At 48.6% G+C, this 23,816-nt stretch overlaps 1 long non-coding RNA gene across 1 annotated transcript; it reads left to right on the top strand.

The window, feature by feature from the left end:
* The first annotated feature begins 4,056 nt into the window (after positions 1-4,056).
* Positions 4,057-5,314, top strand: LOC136365759 (uncharacterized). The gene is made up of 3 exons (XR_010744407.1): positions 4,057-4,078; positions 4,953-4,969; positions 5,188-5,314. It is a non-coding gene; the product is annotated as an uncharacterized lncRNA (long non-coding RNA).
* Positions 5,315-23,816: the final 18,502 nt, after the last annotated feature.

Below are 23,816 nucleotides of genomic sequence, written 5' to 3'. Positions count from 1 at the left end.
ACAATTAGGTTTAGAGTTAGGGTTAGTGTTAGGCTTAGTGTTAGGGTTAGGAGTTAGGATTTAGGGTTTGGGTTAGGCGTTCGGTTTAGGGTTAGGGTCAGGTTTAGGGTTAGATTTAGGGTTTGTCTTAATCCTAGGGTTAGGGTTAGTGTTAGCTTTTGGGTTAGAGTTAGGTTTAATCTTAATCTAATGGTTAGGTTTAGGGTTCGGGTTAGGATTAGGGTTCGGGTTAGGGGTAGGTTTAGGGTTAGGTTTAGGGTTAGATTTAGGGTTTGTTTTAATCCTAGGGTTAGGGTTAGAAGTATGGTTAGGGTTAGGTTTTTTTGTAGGGTTGGGTGTAGGGTTAAGTGTACAATTAGGTTTAGAGTTAGGGTTAGTGTTAGGCTTAGTGTTAGGGTTAGGAGTTAGGATTTAGGGTTTGGGTTAGGCGTTCGGTTTAGGGTTAGGGTCAGGTTTAGGGTTAGATTTAGGGTTTGTCTTAATCCTAGGGTTAGGGTTAGTGTTAGCTTTTGGGTTAGAGTTAGGTTTAATCTTAATCTAATGGTTAGGTTTAGGGTTCGGGTTAGGATTAGGGTTCGGGTTAGGGGTAGGATTAGGGTTAGGTGTAGGATTAGGTATAGATTTAGGGTTAGGGTAAGGTGTAGGGTTAGGGTTTGGTGTAGGGTTAGGGTTAGGGTTAGATTTAGAGTTAGGTGTAGTGTTAGTGTTAAGTGCAGGTTTAGGGTTAGGTTATAGGCTTAGGGTTAGGGTTAGGGTTAGGGTTAGGGTTAGGGTTAGGGTTAGGGTTAGGGTAAGGGTTAGGGTTTGGGTTAGGGTTAGGGGTTGGAGTTAGCGGTAGCCTTAGCTTTAGGGTTAGGGTTAGATCTAAGGTTAAGGGTTCGGGTTAGGGTTAGGGCTTGGAGTTAGGGGTAGCCTTAGCTTTAGGGTTAGGGTTAGATCTAAGGTTAAGGGTTCGGGTTCGGGCTCGGGTTAGGGTTACGGTTAGGGTCAGGGTGAGGGCTTTGTGTAGGGTTAGCTGTAAGGTTTGGGTTAGGGTTAGGGTTACGGTTAGGGTTAGGTATGGCTTTTTGTGCAGGGCAAGCTGTAGGGTTAGGGTTAAGTGTACATTTAGGGTTAGGTTTAAGGGATAGGTATAGGGTTAGTTTTAATCTTAATCTAATGGTTAGGTGTAGGGCTCGGGTTAGGCTTAGGGTAAGGGTTAGAGTTAGCTTTAGGATTAGGGTTAGGTTTAGGGTTAGAGTTAGTTTTAGGTGTAGGTTTTGGTATGGAGATAGGTGTAGTGCTAGGGTTAAGTGTAGGTGTAGGGTTTGGGTTAGGCTTAGGGTGAGGGTTAGGGTTAGGGTAAGGGTTAGAGTGAGCTTTAGGGTTAGGGTTAGGTTTAGGGTTAGAGTTAGTTTTAGGTGTAGGTTTTGGTATGGAGATAGGTGTAGTGCTAGGGTTAAGTATAGGTTTAGGCTTAGCTTAGGGTTAGGGTTAGGGTAAGGCTTAGGTTTAGGGTTAGGTTTAGAGTAAGGGTAAGGGTTAGGGTTAGGGTTGGGGCTATGGGTTAGGGTTATGGTTAGGCTTAGGGTGAAGGTTAGGGTGAGTGTTAGGTTAGAGTTAGGGTTAGGTGTGGGTTTTGGTATAGAGTTAGGTGTATTTTTAGGGTTAAGTGTAGGTTTAGGGTGTAGGTTATAGGGATAGGTTTAGGGTTAGGTTTTATCTTAATCTAATGGTTAGGTTTAGGGTTAGAGTTAGGCTGAGGTTTAGGGTCAGGCTTAAGCTCAGGTCAATGGAATCCTGGCCATCTTTTCACGCGGTGTCCAACGGCTCCCGCAATTGCAGCAGCCTCAGGGCTGTGAGTATTCCCTGGGGAGTTTGGTGAGTGGCCCAGCCCCTCATGTATGGGAAGCAGCTTTTGCTGTTCTGCTGCCTGGAGCCAGCCTGGCTAAGCCTCAGCCCTTGCCTGAGCTGCTTCTAAGAAAGGAAGATAGAGAGAAAAAGAAAAGAAGAAGGGAAGGAGGGAAGAAAGGAAGGAAGGAACAAAGGCCCAAATTCATTTTCCCAGGCCGCTTTCAAACACGGATTATTGAGAAGGCCGAGCTGACTGTCAGCTTTGCGCAGTCCGCCAGAAGAATGCTGTGTGTGAAGCAGCCTGGGAGCAGGCTAGACCTCCCCAGGGTGGGCCAATGGAGAGGCCTTTTCTCCCCTGTGGCCTGAGGCCCTGGCCCTTGTCCTTTGCAAGGGCCCTGGAGCTGCGTTCCAAGGGGTCTGTTTCACTGGGATGAGAAAAGTGCTGCTGCAAGGCTGTCCTCAAGCCGCTTCTGCAGCTGATGTGCCGAGGCTTGCTGATTGCTGGCAGGCTCGGGTGCTGTGTGTGTGCAGGTAGAAGTAGTGAGGGAAGGAGGGAGGGAGGGAGTAGCTATGCTGTGGGTGAAGTGTTTCTACTCTTGGAGGGGTTTGTTTCTGGTTTTGAATTTAATTCCCACCCCCTGTCAGCTCTGGCTGGAGCTGTGTAAGTGTATGTGAAACTTGCCTGTGACCCGGTGGGGGTTGCCAAAGGGGATCTTCCTGGAGCTGTGTACAGAGGATGACCCGGCAGGCCGGGCCAGGGCTGCTCAATGGCTGGTCACTAGTGTTGAGTGGAGGCAGCTGCCGACACTTGCTTCCCTTGCAGCGTCTCCAGGCAGGGCATGTGGGGGCTTCCAGCACCTGTGGTGTCACAGAGAGGGGAAGGTTGGGGCTGCCCTGCTGCTGCCCCAGCCGGCAGAGCTGTCAGGCCCTGGACTGGACACACAGGCAGAGGCAGAGGTGAGAATGGCACAAGGGGCTGAGCTGACAGGGAGGCAGAAGGATGATGGGTTAGGGTTAGGTGTAGGGTTAAGTGTACGGTTAGGTTTAGATTTAGGGTTACAGTTAGGCTTAGTGTTAGGGTTAGGAGTTAGGGTTTGGCTTAGGGGTTAGGTTTAGGATTAGATTTAGGGTTATTCTTAATCTTATGGTTAGGGTTAGAATTAGGGTTAGTGTTGGCTTTTGGGTTAGGATTATGGGTCAGGGTTAAGGTCAGGATAAATGTTAGAGTTATGGTTAGGATTTTGGGTTAGGTTTAGGGGTTGGAGTTAGGGTTAGCCTTAGCTTTAGGGTTAGGGTTATATCTAGGGTAAAGGGCTAGGGTTAGAGTTCAGATTACAGTTAGGGTTAGGGTGAGGGTTAGGTCTAGGTTAAGCTCTAGGGTTTAGGTTGGGGTAAGTGTTAGTATTAGGCTTGGGTCAGTGTTAGGGTTAAGCTTAGGTGCACGTTTAGCTGTAGGGTTTGGTTTAGGGTTAAGGTTAGGTTTAGGATTAGGATTATGGTTAGGTTTAGGCTTTGGATAGGGTTAAGGTTAGGCTTAGGGTTAGGCGTAGGGTCAGGGTTAGGTGTAAGTGTACGTTTAATGTTATGGTTAGGTTTTAGGAATTCATTTAGGGTTTGGGTTATTCTTAGTATAAGGGTAAGGGAGAGGGGCTGGGTTAGGGTTAGGGCTAGGGCTAGGGCTGGGGAAGAGGTTACGGCGAGGCTTAGAGTTAGGATCAGGGTCAGGACCAGGTTCGTGGTCAGCGTCAGGGTGAGGGTGAGAATGGATGTTAGGTTTAGGGTTATGGTTAGGGTTAAGAGGTGGGGTTAGAGTTAGGGTTAGTGTTCTGTTCGGGTTAGGATTAGGTTTAGGTGTGGGGTCAGGGTTAGGGCTAGGTGTAGATTAAATGTTATGGTTAGGTTTTAGGGATAGCTTTCGGGTTAGGGTCATTATTAGTCTAAGGCTGAGGGATAGGGTTAGGGTTAGGTGTAGGTTTAGCGGTAGAGTTAGAGTTAAGTGTAGATTTAGGGTTAGGGTTAGGTTTTGGGGACAGGTTTAGTGTTAGAGTGAATCTTAATCCAAGGGTTAGGGTTAGTGTTAGAGGGAGGCTGAGGTTTGGGGTAAGGTTTAGGGTTACGGTTAGTGTTAGATATAGGGTCAGGGGTAGGGTTAAGTGCAGGTTTAGGGTTAGGGTTAGGTTTTAGTGATAGGTTTAGGGTTAGGGTTAGTATTAGACTAAGGTTTAGGGTTAGGTTTAGGGTTAGGGTTAGGGCTAGGACTAGGGCTAGGACTAGGGTTAGGGCTAGGGCTAGGGCTAGGGCTAGGGCTAGGGCTAGGGCTAGAGCTAGGGCTAGGGCTAGAGCTAGGGCTAGGGCTTGGGCTATGGCTATGGTTAGGGTTATGGTTAGTGTTAGGATCAGGATCAGACTCTGGGTCGTGTTCAGCATCAGGGTGAGTGGGAGAGTGAAGGTGAGGTTTAGGGTCAGGTTTAGGGTTAGGATTAGGTTTTAGGTATAGGTTTAGGGCGAGGGTTATTCTTAGTCTAAGGGTTAGGGATAGTGTGGAGGTGGGCGGAGCCCCGGCTGCTCTGCCCTGGAGGGAGCCAAGCTGAGGAGTCAAGGAAGAATTTCGCAACTTCAGCCAGAGCACCTAAGACAAAGGGTAAACCTCCTAGCTACCGTGACCTGGCTGGAGACCCACAAGCCCCCTCGGGATTTTATGTAGATCTGTTACAATTGATTGGTTCTGTACCCTTTTCCTCCCACCCTGGTGTCCCATAAAAACCCCTGAGTTTCCTCTGGCCAGCAGAGGTTCCTCGTCCCTGGATCCCTTTCACTGGTACCCTCTCAATAAAGTACCACCTGCGGAAATTCCATACGAGACCTCTCTCTCTCTCACCACGACCCGCTAAAAGAGGGGCTAACTCACAAGGGCATGAGCTGAGAGCACTGAGCTGAAATCACTGAAAGCTGAAATCACTGAGCTGAAAAATCACTGCTCTGCCCGATGCTGAGAAGCCCCTCTGGCCAGCTGAGGAGCGCCCTGACCCTCCAAGGAGCTGTTTCTAGCGAGACTTCCTTTGGGGTGGCTGTGGCTCTCTGGGTCCCAAGCGGCGGACCCCATCCACCAGCTGGCATAGGATAGGGTAACGTGTAGGTTTTGGTGTAGGTGTAGTGGTAGAGTTAGGGTTAAGTGTAGATTTAGGGTTCACGTTAGGTTTTAGGGATAGGTTTAGTGTTGGGGTAAAACTTAATCGAAGGTTTAGTGTTAGTATTAGAGGTAGGCTGAGGTTTAGACTAAGCGTTAGATATAGGATCAGGGTTAGGGTTAAGTGTAGGTTTAGGTTTAGGGTTAAGTTTTAGGGTTAGGTGTAGGTTTTGGTATACGGTTAGGTGTAGGATTAGGGTTAAGTGTAGGTTTAGGGTTAGGTTATAGGGATAGGTTTAGGGTTAGGTTTAATCTTAATTTAATGCTTAGGTTTAGGGTTAGAGGTAGGCTGAGGTTTAGATCCCTACTGACTCCAAAGGCCATGGTTTTGTGGGATCCATTCATCTGAAATGGAAATACTCTCTGTTAAGGTCCTCCAAGACAGAGGAACAAACTTTCAAGAGGCAATAAGGCCCCAGAGGCATCCAAACACATAAACAACAGGCTGAGTGATCAGGAGAGACAGCATGGTGGGTGCATGTCCCTGAGCCTTCTCCTGACACTCCCAGCCGGGGCCTTGCTCTGCACCTCTGGACACACCGTGCCTGGCACAGTGGGAAGGGATCCATGGCAGCCTCGCTGCCCCACTACTGCTTTCACACCCTGCAGGGCTGTTTCCCAGCCTGGCCTGGCTGCAGCTTCTCCCCAGGCTCTGCCGGAAGGCATTGGGCATCAGCAGACAGGGAGCCCAAAGTGCACCAGAGGCCAGGCACACCCTGATATCCCTGCAGTTTCCCGGGCTCTGGGTACATCAGGTTTAGGGGCTGTTTGGAGGATGGAGGGCTCTGGAGTAGCTCCAAAACCCTGGGCATTTTCCTTGTCCCTATCCATGTCTTTGACAAGTGTTACCTGGAGTACACTGGTACAGCGCAGAGTAATGATGCCATGCAGGCTCAGGGGCTCAGGTACTGTCCAGTGCCAAGGGGCAGCAAGGTGCCTGCAGGCCCAGCTCTGGGGGAACACAGAACGTCCTGGCCATGTGCACCATGCCGCCAGCTCAGCAGTGGGGCACAGCACGGGCTCATGCTCCCCATTGCTCCCACAGATGCAGCTGCCACCACAACAAATGCTGACAGTATCTGGAAAAGCATGAGAAGTGTTTTCTGCTGGGGACCACATTGTTTGATTAAGTTAATGGCCATTGTGGTCAGTGGGGGACTTCTGGTGATGTGCTATGGTGGAATCTGTTATTGCTGGAAGAAAAAATGGTGAGTGCTTTGCTGAGCTCTGCCTCAAACAACTTCCTTTAAAGGCTGCTGATAGTCAGGGAACCTTCCTAGTGAGGCTGCTGTGGAGTTGTGGCGAGTCCAGGCCAGTCCAAATAACTCTGCTGAGGGTTCTGCTGCTGCCCAGTGCTCTAATTGGCCTCTTAATTGCTGGGCCTTGTCCTGGGGAGCCCGCTGGGGCTGCAGCCAGTGCTGGCTCCCACTGAGGCTGCCTGGCCAAGAGCAGCCCCAGGGGCAGCGGGCAGAGGCAGAGCAAGGTGGGCAGGAACCAGATTGCCCTGGAAAGGCAGAGGCGCTGGGGGCTGCTCCTGGCCAGGGACCTGCCCAGAGCCATCCCCGGCTGGCCAGGGCCCTGAGGGGCAGCTGTGCAGCTGGGCCAAGCTGTGCCAGCAGCTGCAGACATGCTGGGGAGCCTTGGCAGCTCCGGGCCCTGCTGTGCAGGAGGGTCCCTGTGTGCCACCGCCAGCTGGGCCCTCACACACTCCTCTCTCCACAGCTGCTCCCGTGCACCTTCAGAAGCCCCGGTAAACAACTCAGGCAGAGAGAAATTCACCTGTCATCCCGACTCTTCACGTCTGTCTCCATCTGCCCTGGTGTGGATGCAGTGCCGTGTTGCACCCAACCCGACCCCCACACCTCCAAAACGAGTGTCCTGGGTTGTAGTTTAGGATGTATTCTATCACCATCTTCAGTTAATGGCCCATCAATGCCTTTTGCATGACTCAGAGATAACACCCTCTGGGAGTTATCTCTCTCTTTAATGAGCCATCAAGGCCCTCTTCCATGACTCATCATCCCATTGTGAGATGCTCCGCCCATGGGGAAGAGCCAAGCATTCTCACCTGGATATAAGCTGGGATTTGGGACAGTAGAAGCAGCCCTCACCCACTGGATTCCCAGAGGACCGGAGCTACCAGACCTTTCGACAAGATTTCTGTTTCAAGAAGACCACCTCGTCTGGACTGTTTCCATCACCCTGATCAGGTTGTATTCTGACTCTGTCACTGGTTTTTTTTTTTCTTTTTGTATTTATTTTATTTTATTCTATTTTATTTTCCTTTTCTTCTCATTAAATTTTATTTCTGACTTAGAGCCTCTTACTTGGTTTGTTTTTTAAACCACAACATATTTTTGGCGCCCAACGTGCGGCAGAGGCAATAAGAAAAGTCAGAAATTACAATTTTATTGAAGAAGACACCTGTCTGTTATGATGCCCAACATGCTTACATGTGTTTTATACCTATCTCTCTATATTTTTCCGAACGTGGGGCACTATCTGCCGGCCTTAATACTCCTGCGTAGACCAGGATATGGTACTAAAATTGCTTTACTGGTCTATTATGTCCATTGCTTGATAAAATCTGAGGCAATGAACATTATTCAGAATATATACCCAGTTTTGTATTCTTGTTCTAGTCTAGGATGCTACGTCTGGAGCCTCAACAATCTCACCCAGCCCCTGTGGGGAGGAGTAAAGAATGATTTTTTCCAGCTTTTCAGGAAGGACACAGCAGTTTTTGAAAATATTGAGTACCCTCTGGATGCCAAGGACAGCATAATGTTCTTGTTAGTCCTGCTTTGTTTTCTCTGCACCATGGTTAGAATCAAAACACTACATGGTGTGTTGGAGCATGTTCTTAAAGAAGTAGAAGAGGTAAAAAGAAGCAAAGCAATAGCATCGACGACTACACAGACTGTTACAGAAGAGAAAAGAACCAAAAGTGCTGTCAGCATCTCCACACAAACCGTCACTGAACCGGAACAGCCTAAACCAGTAGCAGTTGCCACCACTCAGAAGAAGAAATCAAGGAGCAAATCAGTCCGCATAGCAACTGACGAGGATGGAGCAGGACCTTCGCACTCAGCTGAAGAGACAGAGACAGAGATCATCACCCGCTCTCTATCTCTGGGTGAGCTGCGTGACCTGCGAAGGGAATTCACCCGCCAGACCAACGAGTCCATCCTCACCTGGCTGCTCCGCATCTGGGATGCTGCAGCCAATGACACCATTCTGGATGGAACTGAGGCCAGGCAACTGGGATCACTGTCCCGGGATGTGGTCATTGACCAGGGAATTGGAAAAACCCAAGAAACTCTCAGCCTCTGGCAGCGACTGCTTACAAGTGTGAAAGACAGATACCTTTGTAAAGAAGACCTCCTAGTGCACCAAGGAAAATGGAACACAATAGAACAAGGTATCCGATGCCTAAGGGAATTGGCTGTGCTGGAGATAATTTTTGCAGAAGATGAGAGATTTCCTAAGAGCCCAGATGATGTCCAGTGCACATCACGGATGTGGTTGAGATTTGCACGGCTTGGACCAGAGATGTACTCACGTTACCTGGCAACACTGCAATGGAAAGAAGGTGAGGACAAGGTGGGTGTCCTGGCTAACAAACTAAGAATTTACAAGGACACTGTCACCGCCCCAGTTCGTGCCCATGTCTCATCTGTGGAAACAAGACTGGCTGAGCAAGTCAGGAACTTAATTGAAGAAGGCCATCAGAAACTGAAAAAAGAACTTAAGGAAGAAATTTACGATATCTCACCAGAGCCGACGAGAGTCTCTGCGATTAGGAGCAGGCGTCCCCCAGCCAGGGAGAGAGGATACACACCCCGAGGTAACCTTTGGTCTTTTCTTCGGGAGCATGGAGAAGATATGAAGAAGTGGGATGGAAAACCTACCTCCTCCTTAGCAGCCCGGGTACGTGAACTGAAAAGAGAAATGCCTGCCACGAAAAGCTCATCTAGAATCAGTGTTGCTCCGGTCTCTCGTGCACAGAACTCCAGACGTTACAGGAATGATGATATGACTGATCCTCTTGAAGGAACCTCAGCAGCTCATTTACAGGAAGAGAACAACGTATGCGATGACCAGGAATAGGGGGGCCCTGCCTCTAGCCAGGAAGAGGAAAGGGACAATCGGATCTACTGGACTGTGTGGATCCGATCGCCTGGCACATCTGACCCACAAAAATATACGGCATTGGTTGACACTGGGGCCCAATGTACCATGATGCCGTCAAGGTATGTAGGAACAGAATCCATTTCTATTACAGGAGTAACAGGAGGGTCCCAGGAATTTACTGTATTAGAGGCCGAGGTGAGTTTAACTGGGAACGACTGGCAGAAACACCCTATCGCAACTGGCCCAGAGGCCCCATGCATCCTCGGCATAGACTATCTCAGGAATGGATATTTCAAAGATCCAAAAGGATATTGTTGGGCTTTTGGGATAGCCGCAGTAGTGAAAGAAGACATCAGACAGTTGAATACTTTGTCTGGTCTCTCAGATGACCCCTCTGCTGTGGGACTGCTGAAAGTAGAAGAACAACAAGTACCAATTGCCACAGCAACAGTACACCGTCGGCAATACCGCACTGACAGAGACTCTGTGATTCCCATACATGAGATGATCCGTAAACTGGAAAGCCAAGGGGTGGTCAGTAAAGCCCGTTCACCTTTCAACAGCCCGATTTGGCCGGTGCGTAAGTCCAGTGGAGAATGGAGGCTGACGGTGGATTACCGTGGTCTGAATGAAGTCACGCCACCACTGAGCGCTGCTGTGCCAGACATGTTAGAGCTTCAGTACGAGCTGGAGTCCAAAGCAGCAAAGTGGTATGCAACCATTGATATCGCCAATGCCTTCTTCTCCATTCCTTTGGCAGCGGAGTGCAGACCTCAGTTTGCCTTCACCTGGAGGGGCGTGCAGTACACCTGGAACCGACTGCCCCAGGGGTGGAAACACAGCCCCACCATCTGCCATGGACTGATCCAGGCTGCACTGGAAAAGGGTGAGGCTCCAGAGCATCTGCAGTACATTAATGACATCATCATATGGGGGAATACACCAGAGGAGGTCTTCAAGAAAGGAGAGAAAATTATCCAAATTCTGCTGAAAGCTGGTTTTGCCATTAAAAGAAGCAAAGTTAAGGGACCAGCTCAAGAAATCCAGTTCTTGGGGGTCAAATGGCAAGATGGTCGTCGCCAAATCCCCACAGAGATAATCAACAAGATCACAGCCATGTCCGCACCTACCAACAAAAAGGAAACACAAGCTTTCCTAGGTGCCATAGGCTTTTGGAGGATGCACATTCCTGAGTACAGTCAGATCGTGAGCCCTCTCTACTTGGTGACCCGCAAGAAGAACGATTTCCACTGGGGGCCTGAACAGCAACAAGCTTTTGTTCAGATCAAGCAAGAGATTGCTCATGCAGTAGCCCTGGGCCCAGTCAGGACAGGACCAGATGTGAGGAATGTGCTTTACTCCGCAGCTGGAAACAATGGTTTGTCTTGGAGCCTTTGGCAGAAAGTGCCTGGGGAGACTCGAGGCCGACCATTGGGATTCTGGAGCAGAAGTTACAGAGGCTCCGAAGCCAACTACACTCCCACAGAGAAGGAGATATTGGCTGCCTATGAAGGAGTTCAAGCCGCCTCAGAAGTGATTGGCACTGAAACACAGCTGCTTTTGGCACCCTGACTGCCAGTGCTGGGGTGGATGTTTAAGGGAAAGGTTCCTTCCACACATCATGCCACTGATACCACATGGAGCAAATGGATTGCCCTCATTACACAGCGCGCCCACATTGGAAACCCAAATCGCCCTGGGATTCTGGAAGTTATAACGAACTGGCCGGAAGGTGAAACTTTTGGATTATAGTCTGAAGAAGAAGAAGAAGAAAAGCAAGTAACACGCGCTGAGGAAGCCCCACCATATAATGAGCTACCGGAGACTGAAAGACGATATGCTCTGTTCACTGATGGCTCCTGCCGAATTGTAGGAGCTAACCGGAAATGGAAAGCTGCAGCATGGAGCCCCACACGACAAGTTGCACAAGCTACCGAGGGACAAGGTGGATCGAGTCAAGTTGCAGAGCTTAAAGCTGTCCAGCTGGCTTTACAAATTGCTGAACGAGAAAAGTGGCCGAGGCTTTATCTCTACACTGACTCATGGATGGTAGCTAATGCTCTGTGGGGATGGCTGAATCGCTGGAAAAAGGCCAATTGGCAGCGCAGAGGAAAACCCATCTGGGCCGCTGACATTTGGCAAGACATCGCCGCCCGAGTAGAGAGGCTGACCATGAAGGTTCGACATGTGGATGCGCATATACCCAAAAGCCGGGCTAGTGAGGAGCATCGCAACAACGAGCAGGTAGACAAAGCTGCCAAGGTGAAAGTATCACAAGTGGATCTAGATTGGCAGCACAAGGGAGAATTATTCCTAGCTCGTTGGGCCCATGATGCCTCTGGTCATCAGGGAAGAGATGCAACATATCGATGGGCCCGTGACCGAGGGGTGGACCTCACTATGGACAGCATCTCACAGGTCATCCACAACTGTGAGACCTGCGCTGCAATCAAACAGGCCAAGCGAATGAAGCCTCTGTGGTATGGTGGACAATGGCTGAAGTACAGGTACGGGGAAGCCTGGCAAATTGACTATATCACCCTTCCCCAAACACGCCAAGGAAAGCGGTACGTGCTGACCATGGTGGAAGTCACCACTGGATGGCTGGAAACCCATCCTGTGCCTCATGCCACTGCCCGGAACACCATCCTGGGCCTTGAAAAACAAATCCTGTGGAGACACGGCACCCCTGAGAGAATTGAGTCGGACAATGGGACCCATTTCAAGAACAACCTTATAAACACCTGGGCTAGAGAACATGGTATTGAATGGATATACCACATTCCTTATCATGCACCAGCTGCCGGGAAAGTTGAACGGTGCAACGGACTATTAAAGACTGCCCTGAAGGCACTTGGTGGGGGAACCTTCAAGAATTGAGAACTAAACTTAGCCAAAGCCACATGGATAGTTAACACCCGAGGGTCTATCAGTCGAGGTGGTCCTGCCCAGTCTGAACCCTTACACACAGTGGATGGAGACAAAGTACCTGTGGTACACATGAAGGGCATTTTAGGAAAGAGTGTTTGGATTAATCCCACTTCAGGCAAAGGCAGACCCGTCCATGGGATTGTCTTTGCTCAAGGACCTGGCTACACTTGGTGGGTAATGCAGAAAGATGGAGAAACCCATTGTGTACCACAGGGAGACTTAATTTTAAGTGAGAGCAGTGTGTAAGGTTTCATTCTGTATGTATATATGCATTCATCTGTAAGAATGTATTGATTTAGGCATGTTGTAGATGGTAATAGAATAAGGGGTGGATTGTCCTGGGTTGTAGTTTAGGATGTATTCTATCACCATCTTCAGTTAATGGCCCATCAATGCCTTTTGCATGACTCAGAGATAACACCCTCTGGGAGTTATCTCTCTCTTTAATGGGCCATCAAGGCCCTCTTCCATGACTCATCATCCCATTGTGAGATGCTCCGCCCATGGGGAAGAGCCAAGCATTCTCACCTGGATATAAGCTGGGATTTGGGACAGTAGAAGCAGCCCTCACCCACTGGATTCCCAGAGGACCGGAGCTACCAGACCTTTCGACAAGATTTCTGTTTCAAGAAGACCACCTCGTCTGGACTGTTTCCATCACCCTGATCAGGTTGTATTCTGACTCTGTCACTGGTTTTTTTTTTTTCTTTTTGTATTTATTTTATTTTATTCTATTTTATTTTCCTTTTCTTCTCATTAAATTTTATTTCTGACTTAGAGCCTCTTACTTGGTTTGTTTTTTAAACCACAACAACGAGAGCCTCTGCCCTAGAGCCCCTTGGCTCTGCTCCCCTGACAGGACTGAAGGTGGGCAGCCCCTGTCTGCCTGGGCAGGGGTTGGCCCATGTTTTTTGTTCCAATAAAGAAATGGAGTTGTCACAGCTGTGTCTGGGTGTTTACTACCAGCAAAGCCCAGAGGGCAGCAGTACTGCTGAGCTCCATGGCCGGGAGCAGCCATGGCTGCCCCATGGTGTGGGCAGGCAGGAGCCAGGCAGGGGCTGCTGTGAGCAGCGGCAGGGCCCCCAGGGCCTGGGGGAGCCCATGCTGAGCATCCCTGGGCTGGGGACACATTTCCTTCAGTGGCATCCCCTGGCCGTGGACCTAAGGAGGCACAAAGGGCTATTATGGGGCCTCTGCTAAGGTGTGCAGTGTTGGGGAAGATGAATCAGGGAAACCTTATAAATATAATTGCTTAGCAAAGATTCTGAAAATATGAAACCTATAATTGAAATAGAAATGAAAGCTTACTTTGAGTTGTAAGATAGTGAGTCTTAGTTACTATATAACCTGAAAACAATGATCTAGCTAGCTGAAGGAGAATCCCTTTTGATTGAGCAGAACCCTTTCTGCTGGCTGAGGGATCCAAAGGTCAATGTATCAAAACAGAAGTCTAAAGAATAGTTTTTAGAGTTTAAAATATAACACAGTATGGTAATGTAGTTCTTATAGGCTGTATGTAGATTCTGTAGGATTTTGTGTCTTGTGTTGGTTGGTCACTGTAAATTAGAATATTCATCACAAAAGAAGATATAATGTATTGTAACAAAGACCTCGCTCTCTTACCTCTTCCTCCTCTCCTTCCCGCTGGTCTTAGCTCTCTCTCACCCTTCCTCTTCCCCCTATTCTTGCTCTCTCCTGCTGTCTTCCCCCCTGCCACTTTGCTCTCTCGCTCCCTTCTCACTTAGCCCACACCCTCCTGTTCTTTCTTTTTGTTGAATTGTTTGCCGCGGGAGCCGCTCCGCCAGTGCCGCGGCCCCGCTCGAGCCTCGCCTTCGCGGCCCCGCCCCCGCTGGTCCCCGCTTTCCCCAACCCGGCCTGCGCGCCCCCATCCCCCGACCACCGCTTTCCCTGCTCCGGCCCACACGGCCCCGCCGACCACCGCGGCACCCACCACCTCACCAGTTCCCGCAGCCCCTCCACATCCCCCCACAGTCCCGGCCCCGGCTGCACCGCCGCCCAGCCTCAAAGGAGGTTGCATAAAGCCTTGTATATTCATAATTTTTTGAACAGTTCTATAAAAAAGCCTGATCCTCCCATTTACAGATGTTTCTTGAACAACAAAAAGACAAAACTGAAAGAACGTCAGCCAGTTTTAATTAAAAATTTAGAATCAGAAAAGATAGAAAGAACATATGGGGAAAAGGGTATGCAAGTGTTTTCACAGATGAAAACTCAAGTAGATTCTGTTAAAAATATGGGCCAGGAGTCCTGCTCCTTTGAAAGGCCTTTATTAGTCTGCTCTTTAACGGGGGATCTTGAGGGGTTGCCTGCGCCGTCGCCGCTCCTGTCGCCGTTCTCGCTCCTTTTGCCGTTCTCATTCCGGCCACCTCTGAGGATGAGGTGTCAGACTAATCTGCTGCTCTCGCTGCAGAGTTGGAAGTTACGGCCTCATGGGAATCCTCAGGAACTCAACTGGGCTCATGTGGTCTAGGAGTGTCACTGTTTCTCAGTCTCTTTGTGGTCATGGTGAGGCGGCAGAAGCAGAATTCAGTCCTTAGGTAGCTGAGGGTCTTCTCATTGTTGTAGTGTCTCTCTTTTATCTGGATTTTGTGCTGGGTCGCAGCTTTTGGGTCCGTTTGCCGGCAACTACACTTTGGTTTGGAGCGGCGCACCATGGAAGTCCTTGTATTTTCCTATTAGGCGGGGCCGGCAGTTCGAGGAGCTGGCACGAATTGCGACAGTCTAGCCCGATGGAAGGGGAAGGGAACCCGGGGTTTTAGAGGGGGTCTACAACTTGGAATAAGGTTTTGAGGGTACAAATTTTGGTACAAACAGCATAGCTTTCTTAACAGACAGGGTACTACTGTCATAACATTTTAAACAGCATAACCTTCCTAACAAAGGACAGACTGTGTCAAAAATGGAAATTTCTTACATTTTATTCATTTCAGTCCCCCCTCTATTTCTTTGATCAGGCCTTTGCCTGCATCAATTGGCAGTTTTTGATTCATGGGAGTATATTTTTTTATTTAGTTCTTCAGTTTGGGGTTCTAATCAAAGTAAAACTATTCTCTTATAGGGCACTCTCCAGTTAGGCGTTGCTTAAAGGTTGCAGCATTTTTTACAATTTAATACTCCTTTATATCAAAACATGTGGGATTCACATGAGTGTGAACTCTTATAAGGGACTGCAGATTCTTCCCATCATTCTTTCAAGAGTTCAGTATGAACTATTATCTTGATCTTACCTGGTCTTGCCTCTTGGGTTGGGGAAGTGGGATAGTAGCTCTTAGAACATGCTCTTTCGGTGTGTTTGCTCATTAATAGGACTATGATTAGTCCTCCCAAGAGTCCAGTATGGACCATTATCTTGATCTCATTTGGTCTTGCCTCTTGGGTTGGGGAAGTTATCTAGCTGGCCTTATGGAGTTTTTTTCAGTGTGTTCCCACTTCTTTTTCAGTTTTTGATTAGCCTTTCTGTGGTGTGCCCTATGAGAGATCTGTAATGATATTACTATCACAACCTTTTTTAAAGCAGCCTAACACTTCATGATAACTTAGAATAACAACTTACAGAGAACTTTTTTTTTTTTTTTTATGATAGCTTTTGATAACAACTTGGAAAGATTTTGAGCAAAGGGGTTTTTTTTTCATTTTTAATTGGGCTTTGGTTGTTTCTTGAAGGTTATTTTAAGTGTGTTTGGGTCTCTAATGGTAGTCTATTCGGAGGGAGTCTTTGCTGGGGTAACAGAGTCCCTGGGAAGTGGCAATGGTCCTTTTATTCGGGATATATGTGTTTAGCCCTTTTCTTGGGTCTTCACTGCAGTGTGGATTGTGAGCAGGACCTGGAACAGACCTTCGAATTTGGGAGTTAGTGGAGTGGTGTTCTAAGATTTAATTAGGACCCAGTCTCCTGGCTTTATTTGGTGTACATCTGCGTCTAAGGAGGAGGTTTGAGGAAGATACCCTCTTCTTTTAAGATCGGCCAATGTTTTTCCAATTGTTTTTATATATTCTTGAATGGCTGCCTCCCCTTCTAAATAATCTCCAGTGCTGTAAGGAGTTAGTAAGAAAGGGAGTCCAATCATCATTTCATATGGTAAAGCCCCTATGTTTGACCTTGGCCGAACTCGGATTCTCAAGAGTGCTAGGGGCAGGCATTTTATTCAATTCATTCCAGTTTTTGTTATTAATTTAGTCAATACATTTTTGAGGGTTTTATTCATCCTCTCAACTCTCCCTGAGCTTTGGGGATGCCAGGGTGTATGTAATCGCCACCTAATTTCCAAGGCTTTAACAATAACATGCAGGACCTGTGCTACAAAGTGGGGGCCTCTGTCTGAATCGATGTTATTTACCAGTCCATACCAGGGGATGAGGTGTTCTAGTAGTATTTTTATTACTTGTGCTGTTTCTCTTTTTGTAGGGAAGGTTTCTACCCAGTGCATTAAGTGATCAACTATAACCAAAAGATATTTATATTGTTGTACTGGAGGCATTTTTGTGAAGTCTTTTTGTATACTTTGAAAGGGTCCTAATGCTATTTGTTTTCTCCCTGATGTGGGCTTTTTCATTACCTTGTGATTTATTTTCTGACAAATTAGGCATTCTTCAGTAATTGCTTTAGCTAGGTTATAGACTTCAACACATAGGTGTTCTTTCAGGAAATGATCACGCAACCCTTGGGTGCCCCAGTGAGTTAAGTTGTGTATTTCTGCTAGCATTTTGTGAGCTATTGCCTTATTTAGGAATTTTCTTCTATCTGGGGTCAGCCATTCCCCTTGCTTCTCTTGGTGTAAACCTAACTTCTTTATTTTTTTTAATTCACTTTTACCATACATGGGTTTACTAACTTTGTTAGCTGGTACATCATTTAAGGTAAGAATTTTTATTGGTTCTTCTAGCTTTTGAGCTGCTAGTTTGGCTGCTTGATCAGCTACTTGATTGCCCCTTGTTTCAAATGTATCTCCTTTTTGATGTCCCTTGACATTACAATTGCTATTTCTTGGGGCTTCATAAGAGATTCTAATATAAATTTAATTAATTCTTTATGTATCAGATCTTTCCCTTTTGAATTTAGGTAGCCTCTTTTTTTCCAGATTTTTCCAAGTGTGTGTACTATTCCAAATGCATTCCAGATTTTTCCAAGTGTGTGTACTATTCCAAATGCATACTTTGGTCTTGTTCCAATAAATCTAATCCCCTCTTGAGGGCATAGACTTCACAACACTGGGCAGAGCAGTTTGGGGGTAGTTTTTCCTTTTCTATAACCTTCAAATTGTCCCTTTCTGTACTTTCGACTATTGCATAGCCTGATATCTTTTTTCCTTCTGTCACCCTAGATGATTTATCAATAAATAGCACCCTCCCATATGGTAGAGGTGTATCTTCAAGATCCTCTTTTACTTTTGTTTGTAAATTTATGATTCCTAGGCAATTGTGCTCCAAGTTTGGTGTGGGTTCCAGAGGAACTGGGCAGGATTTAGACTTTTTGATGTGGTTAGCTCCAAGTTACTGGTGCCAGTTAAAATCACTTCATATTTTAAAATTCTAGAGTCAGTCAGCCATTGTTGAGCCTTTTGGCTCAACACTGTCTTGAGATCGTGGGGTATATGTGCAATGATTTTTCCTTGCAGTGTCAGCTTTTGTGCTTCCTCCACAAGAACAGCTGTGGCTGCTACAGCCTGGAAGCAAGCCGGCCACCCTCTTGCAACTGGATCCAGAAGTTTGGAAAGATATGCGACAGGCTTTTTGTGTCTTCCCCATTTTTGGGTTAATACTTTATAAGCTATTCCCCCTTTGGTGTTAATGAATAGTTCAAACTTTTTCTTAAGGTCTGGGAGAATCAGGACAGGGGCTGAAGACAATTTTGTCTTTGGGTCTTTTAGTTGTTCTTCATCTCTATTTGTCCATTTCACAGGTTCAGGTTGGCCCCTGGGTTACATAACAAAGGATTGACAGAAAACAGTGACTGGGGTAAACCAAGCGGGGAATAACCAAAGGGGTACATGGAACAAACCATTATAAATGACTTCAAGTAATACTTAACCAAAACACACCACCACATCTCCCCCTTTTCTTTTTATTAGAACGAGGAGAACTGTGGCTGAGGGGCTAGGTACTCAGATTTAGGATATGAGTCCCCAAACCATTGCTGGTTAGTAGGCCAGTCCTCGAAAGGGACCGGCCACTGTCCCTTTTCCTTGGGAATGTGGTTCTCCTCGTCGTCTGGTCCTTCTGGCACCTCCTCTTCCGGTGTAGTAGGGATGGTGACGTGATTTGCATTGGGGAGTGTGGTGGAAACAGAAAGTAGTCTATAAGTAAGTCTCTTTAAGAGTCCAAACGCCACAGAAATAATTATTATAATAAATAAAACCAAAAGTCCAGTCTTTCTAATAGATCCAGCCCATCTGGAGACACCCCAGTTCCCCAGAATCTGGTCAAACCAATCTCCTGTCTCTTTTTTGATGGTTCCGACCATGTCCCTGATCTTTGCAATCGAGCTGTGGACGTCCTCAGCTTTGGATGACAAATTGAAACAACAAAGGCCCTCGAACTCCTCGCAAGAGTGCTGGTGGAGGAGCAACAGGTAGTCGATGGCTGCCCTGTTTTGTAAGGTCGCCTACCGTGTTATTTCCTCGTCCGATAGGAGGTCCAGTAAGGCAGTGGAGGTTAAATTTGCTTGTTTAGCCACCCAGCATTCTAATCGGCCGAGTTCTCCCATGGTTTTAGTCACAGAGACCCAGGGCAGGAAAACTGTTACAGCCGTAGCTTTGGCCCTGGACCAGTGGATAATGTCCGAATCACAGTCCGGGTCGAGATTTGCCAGATCTCTCTTTTGGACTGTTGCATGCCTTGAGAAATTTTTGTATAGCCAATCCATAATTTGAGTTTTGTTGGGTGTAAACAGCCCCAACTTGCCAATAGTACAAGGGCCTCCGATCAAACGAGAGGGGATGCCTGGCCATGCCCGGTCGCCACAGATAAGGAAAGTGCCCTTGGGTAAAGAAAGGGGTTGATCTCCAAGGGTGGATGCCATCTTCACATGGGCGATTCTATCGCACCACGTTCCGGCAGTGTAAACACTCTTAAACTGAAATACATGGTTATAGGACTTTTCCTGGCCTTTGGGCGGGGTAGAAACAAACTGAACACAAAAATAAGCTTTGGCTGAGCCCAGGAGATCCAGCTCCTGTAGCTCCTCAGGGGCAGGGCTCAGCCCTGACACCCAATCGCGCCAAAGGACCAGGGGGTTGGTTACGGGAAGGGTAATCTTTCTGTCGAGGCCGGTCTCTATGAAACTCCGTTGGGATCGGTGGCTGGCATCGACAACCACAGGGGCCTGAGGAGGGCGGGCAACGCGACCGGGGGCCTTGCTATTATACTTGCTTTTCCATTGAAGGAGAGCGGGGGGAAGCTCTCTCTCCTGGAAAGGGATCCCCACGAGGCAGGACAACATAGGGTCTTGGGCAGCAGCCGAGGACAGGCAGATGTGATCCTGTCCAATTGCTCTCGCGAGGGTCTTCCACACGTTCGCCTTTGGCTGAGGGACAATCCACGAGCTGGTCAGCAGCAGGAGACTGGCGACAGTCGCAGCTCTCAGGAGGTGGGCTGCCATGGGTGTCTTCCTCAGGGCTGTTTCCATTTCTCAACCTGAGGAAACTTAAGGTATAACATAATTAAATAAGGAGCCACACCTGAGTCAAATGGGGATAGGACTTCACTCTGGACTGACTTACTTCTTCTTCCTTCTCCAGGAAGCCACCGTTACCTGACTTGCCTTTTTTCCAGAGGCCTTGGGGACGTAGGGCCTCACCCACTTGGAGGGAACCCACCGCAAACCGGCAGGTGTGGAAACGCAGGCGTACCCGTGCCCCCAAGTGACTAAGTCATGAGGTCCCTCCGTTCCCAAGGTCTCCGGGTCCTTCACAAGGACCTTCGGTCTCTCCCGCAGAGCCAGTTGTCCGCTCCCCCCAAAATGTTTTATAATTGGTGGGTTGAGTGCCTCAAACGAGCAATTTAAGAAATTTAGGGTGAACAAAGCCCGGGCAAGCCGTACCGAGGGAGGCTCGATCTTAAGAACCTGTTGCTGTTGACAGAGGACTCTCTTCAGATTTGAATGAGTCCTTTCCACGATCGCCTGGCCTGTCGGGGAGTGGGGGATGCCTGTTTTATGTTCCACACCCCATTGCTGCAGGAAACAGCAGAACTCCCTGGACTTGTACGCAGGGCCATTGTCGGTTTTTATGGACTTTGGGATGCCCAGGCAGGAGAAAGCCTGAATTAGATGCTTGATAGCATCTGCAGATTTCTCCCCTGTGTGGGCAGAGGCATAGACAGCACCTGAGAAGGTGTCCACTGAGACATGCACATATTTCTGCTTCCCAAACTGAGGGAAGTGTGTGACGTCTGTCTGCCACACCTCGCAGCTGTTAAGTCCCCGGGGATTCACTCCCGCACTCATGGTGGGGAGGGCATGTTGCTGACAATTGGGACATCCGGCCACAATTGCCTTGGCCTGATCCTGAGTAAGGCGGAAACGCCGGACCAGACCTGGTGCATTCTGGTGGAAGAGCTGGTGACTGATCTTGGCTTGCTCGAAATTATTCGGCAGCGGGGCCATTTCAGCAGGAGCAGCAAGAGCATCAGCTCTCCTGTTTCCCTCTGCAATGAACCCTGGCAGATCCGTGTGCGACCTGGTGTGCATCACGTAAAATGAGTGCTCTCGGTGGGAAATCAGCTTGACTAATTTCTAGAGCAACTCGAACAGCACGATGTTGGGCACCTCCTGCAGAATAGACTTTTCTGCTCTGGACACTACTCCAGCGACATAGGCCGAATCAGTTACTAAATTGAATGGTTCAGAGAACCTCTCGAAAGCCCTGACAACTGCGGCAAACTCAGCAACTTGAGGTGATCCCTCGACCTCAGCAACATCTGATTCCCACTGCTGAGTTTTAGGGTCCTTCCAAGTCATTACTGACTTGTGGGACCTCCCAGACGCATCTGTAAAAATGGTCAAGGCATTGAGAGGCCTTTTGCTCTGAACGCTTTCCAATGCCAATTTAAATTGAGCGTCCTGATTAAAATTTTATGGGCAGGCCGATGGATAGAAATTTGTCCCGAGTAATTATCCAGCGTGAACTGCAGCGCTTCATTTTCCTGAAGCAGGTGTTCCAGTATTGCTTTCGTAATTTGGCCCAAATTCAGCCTAATCGGTACGTGAATGCATTCAAAGTTGCAACCAGCCAGTTCTCTAAGCCGGACTCTGGCTTTCCGGATTAGATCTGCCATCAGCTCCTGCGGCCGTGTCATTCTCTTGGACCTTTGGTGGCTGAGAAAGACCCACTCTATAATCAAAAGAGGATCTTCTCCACCTCAGTCCCTTTTGGGAATGGTGGCAACTTTCCCGTCCCATTGAAATATCACCCCGTGGAGGTGTGGCAACTGTCCTAAAATGATGAACTTAAATGGCAGGTCAGGGTCACACCTGCTGGCCTGTCTTGTGGACATTGCTGTTTGGACCCTTTCCAGGGCTTTCTTTGCCTCTGGGGTGAGTGACCTAGGGGAACTCAGCCCCTCTCCCCCTTTCAATAAATTGAAAAGAGGGGCTAGGTCTTCGGTGGATAGACCCAGCCAAGGTCTCACCCAGTTCAAAGCTCCACACAGTTGATGGACATCCGCAAGAGTCGCAATATTGGTTTTAATTGCCAATTTTTGCTGAACAATGGTCCGCTTACCGATTTCAAGCCCTAAGTACTTCCAGGGCGGCATCTTCTGAATTTTTTACTCCTGCAGCTCGAACCCTGCAGCAACCAGTGCAGTCACTGTCAGGTCAAGCGCGTGGGTCAACAGGTCGTCAGTTGGGGCGCACACGAGTACATCATCCATATAGTGATGAATAATGGCCTCGCGTGCGGCTGCACGGACTGGGGACAGCAGGGAAGAGACATACCACTGGCATATGACTGGGCTGTTCTTCATGCCCTGTGGCAAAACTTTCCAATGGTACCTCTTCCGAGGGGCCTCCCGGTTGATGGTAGGAACCGAGAAGGCAAAGCGTGGAGCATCGTCAGGGTGCAGAGGAATCTGAAAGAAGCAATCTTTAATATCTATGACTGCCAAATTCCAATTTCGGGGGAGCATGGTTGGGGAGGGCATTCCTGGTTGAAGAGAGCCCATATCCTCAGTGACTTCATTAATTTTTCGGAGGTCGTGGAGGAGGCGCCACCTGGTCTTATCTGATTTCTGAATGCAAAACACCGGGGAGTTCCACGGAGACATGGCTTCCTCGATGTTGCCCTTCCTTAGCTGCTCCTCCACGAGCTCATTGAGCGCCTTTAATTTCTGATTTGATAGCGGCCACTGTTCCACCCATACTGGGTCATTCGTTTTCCAATTCAGTTTCTGGATGGGGCGCTTCTCAGTGACCGCCGCCCAAAAATCCTTTGGAGGGTCGGGTATGTCAATCTTGACCCCCCACTGGGCCATCAGGTCTCTTCCCCACAGGGGTGCCTCATAGTCTAAAACAAAAGGACGAACGGTAGCCAATTGTCCTTTCGGCCCCTCAATTTGCACCACGCTCTTTGATTGTCTGGCCTATTGCATGCCCCCTACACCTTTAACGTGTCCAGCCACTCTTTGCAAAGCCCAATGTGATGGCCACATCTTTTGTGGTATAATCGTCACATCCGCCCCAGTGTCTAGGAGACCTTCTACTGTGGTGGTCTCCCCACCCACCGTGAGTTTACATGTCTCTTTAGGTTTGTCCTCCCCAATCGCCCTTACCACGTTGACCTGCGGGGTGGCGTCTGTGTCAGCTGGAATTATCTGGGCGATGACTTGCCCCTTGGGAAGGAAGGTTGGTGGGTTTAGACAGTGCAGCCAAAGGACAAATCGCTCGGGGTCAGAAGTTATCAACCCCGGAGCAACCTCTATCTCCTGAGGTGTGTATTTACAGTCCCCAACGACGACAAACTTTCCCTCGATACGATGCCACGTACCTTGTTCTCTGGCCACTACAGCAGTGTGCCAATCCCGATTTCGAAGGTGGAGCGGCTCAACGAGACTCAGACGAAATGGCTCGTACCGGGAGTCAGTTGTCAGTGTGACCGATGGTGGAGGCAAGATCAGGCGTGCTGTCCGGTCCGGTGGATCCTGAAGAGGATCTGTGGAAAAAGCCAGTTGAGTGTCATGTGTGTAAGTCAGTCCAGAGGATTTCTCCCTTCCCTCCCCCCTTTTAGCTCGGGCCACCCGATTTTTGTCATCGCGCTGGGTGGTCCCGCGCTCTCCCTCTAGTTTTTTTGATGTCTTGTCAGGCAGCTACAACCCCCCCCTTTTCCTTTCCCGTCCCTGAACTGGTCAAATTCTTTCTTTAGGGGGCATTGCTGACACCAATGTCCCCCTTTCCCGCACAATGCACAAGGCTTATCAGCGACTCCCCGAAAGGAGCACTTCCTCTGAGCCGGGGTGCGGGAAGCCGACGGAACAGTCGATGGTCGGGCATCAGTGGCAACAGCGGCAGCAGCAGCAGGAGGTCTCCCCTTCCTTTGATCTCCTGAGGGCCCAATGAGCAGAACTCTTTGCTTGCAGACCTCGAGCATGTCGTCTAGGGTAGGAGGAGGATTTCAGCGGCAATGTAATGATTGCAGCTTTGCACTTCTCGTTGGCATTTGCGAATGCCAACTGCTCCAACACTTCCTCTTGAGTCGCCTCCTGTCGAACCTGGACT

The sequence above is a fragment of the Sylvia atricapilla genome, chromosome 10, assembly GCF_009819655.1.
Source record: "Sylvia atricapilla isolate bSylAtr1 chromosome 10, bSylAtr1.pri, whole genome shotgun sequence".
NCBI classification, from domain to species: Eukaryota; Metazoa; Chordata; class Aves; order Passeriformes; family Sylviidae; genus Sylvia; species Sylvia atricapilla.
Note: the sequence above shows the minus strand (reverse complement) of the source record. Positions and strands in the feature narration are given on the sequence as shown.